This window comes from Bos mutus, chromosome 14 (genome assembly GCF_027580195.1).
Source record: "Bos mutus isolate GX-2022 chromosome 14, NWIPB_WYAK_1.1, whole genome shotgun sequence".
Lineage (NCBI taxonomy): Eukaryota > Metazoa > Chordata > Mammalia > Artiodactyla > Bovidae > Bos > Bos mutus.
Genome location: NC_091630.1, coordinates 13,178,796 through 13,183,551, shown reverse-complemented (window position 1 = coordinate 13,183,551; position 4,756 = coordinate 13,178,796). Strand labels below are relative to the sequence as shown.

Here is a 4,756-nt window from a genome sequence, read left to right as displayed (position 1 = left end):
ACAGTTATTTTTTCCTTTCCAATTTGGATGCTTTTATTTCTTTTTCTTGCCTAATTTCTCTGTCTATTGTTTCTAATACTATGTTGAATAGAAGAGGCAAGAGTGAGCATCCTTGTCTTTTCCCTGATCTTAGTGAAAAGTTTTCAGCTTTCCATCATCAAATATAATGTTAGTTATGAACTTGTCATATATGACCTTTATTATGTTGAGGCACATATATATATATATATATATATATATATATATCCACACATGTGTACCCTCTATACCCATATTTGCTTAGAGTTTTTATCATAAATGAATGTTGATTTGTTGGATACTTTTTCTGCATCTATTGAGATGATCATATGGTTTTTATCCTTCGTTTTGTTGTAATGTATCACACTGATTTGTGGATAAATCCCACTTGATCATGCTGTATGATCTTTTCAGTATATTATTGAATTTGGTTTGTAAACATTTTGTTGAGGATTTTTGCATCTATGTTCATCAGGAATACTAGGCTGTAATCTTTTCTTGTAGTATCACACTCTGGTTTTGGTATCAGGATAATGCTGACCTCATAAGTTTGTAAACATTGCTCCTTCTTCAATTTTTTAAAAGAGGTTGAGAAGTGCTGTTTTTAATTCTTTAAATGTTTAGTAGAATTCATCAGTGAGGCCATCTGGTACTAGACTTGTTTTTTGAGAGGTTTATATTGATTCAATCTCCTTACAAAGTAATTGGTCTGCTCAGATTTTCTGTTTCATTATGATTTAGTCTTGGTAGGTTGTATGTTTCTAGAAATATCCAACTTGTTGACACATAATTGTTCATTTTAATCTATTGTTTGTACTAAATGACCCAAGCCAAAAACATAAAGTTTGGTAGAGGAGACATAAATATACAGTTATGATTCAGTGAGTGATAGCAGTGGATCATTTATGAAACAAATCAAAGACATCAATCTGATTTTTTTTTCTACATCACTTCTTTGGACACGTTTTTTTGTCCCCAGAACCATGCTTGGACTGAATATGCAAAGATAGATGAGGAAGGATTCCTAATAATGGAAAACTTACATTTGTAGGAGAAACAGACATGAAAACAAATAACTTTGGTGTTAGTCTCTAAGTCATATCCAACTCCTTGAGACCCCATGGACTGTAGCTTGCCAGGATCCTCTGTCCATAGCATTCTCCAGGCAAGAATACTGGCGTGTGGAGCCATTCCCTTCTCTAGGGGATCTTCCCAAGCCAGGAACCAAACTCAGGTCTCCTGGACTACAGGCAGATTCTTTACCATCGAAGCTACCAGGGAAACCCCAAATAACTCTAACACAGTCAATAAAACCTACATAGAGGTTAAGAATTAAATGCTGGGGAAACGTGACATGAAACGGTTTTAGATTACTTTGTGATACAAATACGTAAGCAAAAGTGACTACTTTCTTGCCATAAGAACACAAAGCAAGACTATCAAGATCATCACCAGTGAGTGAGAAACGAAAGTTCTTGTAATTTATTTCCCAAATATCCAAACAAATTATATGCCAATTGGGTTAGAGGAGGAAGGACTTAATAATTTTAAAATTTGCACTAAATAAACAAATGTCCTCTAAATACCCACATCAAGTATTTATTGGCCAAGTGTCCAGGGGTTTCAAGCTGTAATGACAAGGGCATTGACTCAGGGTGGGCAAGGAAAAAAAGAGGACAGGATGCCAATGAAGGAAACAGAGTCTCTTGAATGGCTAATGAAAGAAAAATATGATTATAGTAACCAGATTATAGGGATTCCAGAAAAATTATGGTGGTGGTGTGGTAGTCACTAAATGTTTAAGAAATTGAAGACATCTCTAATTTCATATATTTTACATCATTATGTGCCAGACCTACATATTCCAATATGGAGTTTTCAAAATATAGGCAAAGATAACATTTCGATCTAGAAAATGATGCCCAAAGGAAGGTAGTAGTCAAGGCTAAATTTGGGCCAGTGGCTGAGAGAAAGCAACCATTGAGTGCTGGGTTCAATCCAGGATTAGAAAAGGGAGCACCTATTCACAGTCAGTTAAGCCAACTGACCTCTTTTCCCCGTGGGGGCCCATGTGCCATGGCTGCAAAGAGCAGCCTCCTCGGTGGCTGCTATCTGTAGGGGTGGCTCTGAGGGACCTGGGAGACAGTCATTTCCAGTGGACATTTATGTCTGGCACACTGTCCCCAGTCTAGGGTCCAGACAGCCATGCAGGGTGCCTTTGGAAAGCCCCAGGACACAGTGGCTAGGGTCCTCATTGTCTAAATCATAATGTCCATCTGCACCAAGCTGTACGACAAGGAGCATGGGACTGAGGCCCCACACAGGGCCAAGTTCAAGTTCCCTGGCCACCAGAAGATTCATATCTCTAAGAAGTGGACACTTACTAAATTTAATGCAGATGAATTTGAAATTATGGTGACAGGAAAGCAGCTCATCCTGGATGCCTGAGGGGTCAAAAATATCCCTAATTGGCTTGTTCCTTCCTTACTCACACCCACCAATAAATCTTACTTTCCTGTAAAAGAAAAGAGAGAAAAGAAAAAGCAGCTCCTAGAACTGGGAGCAAGATATGATCCTTCCAAATCTCAAGAAACCAGCAAAAGGAAAACTAAAACCCAAAGGGTCTCCATCTTCAGGCACCTGGTACAGGACAGTTTAGGATATTTCTTTGGAGCAGTTTGCTTGCCAACGACCTCTGTGTTTACCAGCCATACTTCATGTGGTGGAAATTTTCTAAGAGAAATTTCCCAGAGTGTTCCCAAACCCTCAAATCTGGGGTCAAAATGACTAATCCAGGACAGTTGCGAGGGCTGCTCCATTTATGAGAGAGTTTTGGGCTGGGAGGCCAGCATGGGTAAGATCCACAGGGAAGGGGCTATGACTACAACAGGGAAAAAGTCTCCTGGACCATTCTTCATGGTCACTCAGGGCTCCCCTTGACCTCTGCTTAGGACATATGGCCCTCTGCCCTGAAAAGTCTCTTGGTTCACACCTTACTGCCCCCCCCCAACCAAACCAGAAGCAGAAACAATGTCATTTTCCTTCTCAAATTGCTTGGCATAGAAAGGCATTGTGGTAGAGATGAAACAAGGGTGTGGAATTTAGCACTGGAAATACCCACTGTGTAGGGATACAGAATGCACAGAGTTGAAGCTACCATTTAAGAAGCCAGGTTCCCTGAGTTCAAATCCTGCTTCATCTTAGTAACTGTCTGAGTTTGGGCATATTGCTAGCCACCTTACACCCCAATTTTCACAACTGTCAACTGAGAGCAATAATAATGCCTACCGCCAGTGCTCTGGGAATTAAGGGAATATAAGTGCTTATAGTGCATACATATTATTCTTCAGTAGATCATGCTATTATTTTCATAGCCTAATGAATAAACAATGTATGTCTGTGTGCTTTGCTAACTTTAGATTTCTCATCTGAAAAATGAAAGAATAAGATCCAGGATTGGATATGAATTAGCTAATGGAAGTCAAAAAAATACACTGAACGGAAAATGCAATCCAAATGTTTGTGTTCAGTGCTATCATCGTACATAGTAGGCACTGGAATCAACCACAGCTATGATATGGAAACAAAACAACCAGCGAGAGATGAGGCCAGACCCCTTTCAAGACTCACCATCCTGAGATCTTACACAGGAAAGTTATTTGTAAGCATGAACGCCAGACAAGTGTTCCTTGTTAGCTATGCGTAGGCCCTGGAGACCAGCACTGCCATGTGGTGAGATCAAGTGAAGTGACAGATTCTGCCAAGCAAGACTCTCAGGCCATCGCTCAGAGGCGCCTGAGAAATTACTCCCCCAGAGTCCTCCTCGGCTGCACTGTGCCCCACTCCCATGCTGGCCACCTCCCCCAAAGACCCCCAGCCCCCTCCCCACAATCCTCCAGACTCTGCCCAGTCCCCGCTGGCATACAAGTGCAGAGCTCAGCATATTCCGCATTTCATCCCCCTAGATTCACCCCGAAGGGTTGGTCCTGCCTGACTGTCCCACACAGCATCTCTAGGAGAGCCAGAAAGGAATGCACTCAACTCATCAGTGCCAGGGGCAGAACCAAAGCCAAGCATGGCCTGTCATCCAAAGGACTGTAGTGCTCCCGTCATCACCGAGAGACAGACACAGAACAGGCCCCGGGAAGAGCCTGTCACCTTCCCGAGAGCCAGGGAGGTGGGCAGAAAACCCCAGGGGGTGTGGGTTCTCCTGTCAAAGCAAGGCCAGCAAAATCTGAGCTCTGGAAACTCCTCCCAAATGAACACTTGACAGGTAGAAGGGAAGAGAGTTAGCATCTGCCCTTGAAGCCCCTGGTGGCTCTGACGGTAAAGAATCTGCCTGCAATACAGGAGACTCAGGTTCGATCCCTGGGTCAGGGAAATCCCCTGGAGAAAAAAATGACAACCCACTACAGTATTCTTGCCTGGAGAATCCCATGGACAGAGGAGGCTGGTGGGCTACAGTCCATGGGGACTGGAATGCAAAAGTAGGAAGTCAAGAGATACCTGGAGGAACAAGGAAGTTTGGCTTTGGAGTACAAACTTAAGCAGGGCAAAGGCTAACAGAGTTTTGCCAAGAGAATGCACTGGTCGTAGCAAACACCCTCTTCCAACAACACAAGAGATGACTCTATACATCGACATCAGCAGATGGTCAATATCAAAATCAGACTGATTATATTCTTTGCAGTTGAAGATGGAGAAACTCTATGCAGTCAGCAAAAACAAGATCAGGAGC

At 42.4% G+C, this 4,756-nt stretch overlaps 1 pseudogene; it reads left to right on the top strand.

Annotated features, from left to right (window-relative positions):
* The first annotated feature begins 2,042 nt into the window (after positions 1-2,042).
* Positions 2,043-2,166, top strand: LOC138990844 (small nucleolar RNA SNORA70; annotated as a pseudogene).
* The last annotated feature ends 2,590 nt before the right edge of the window (positions 2,167-4,756 follow it).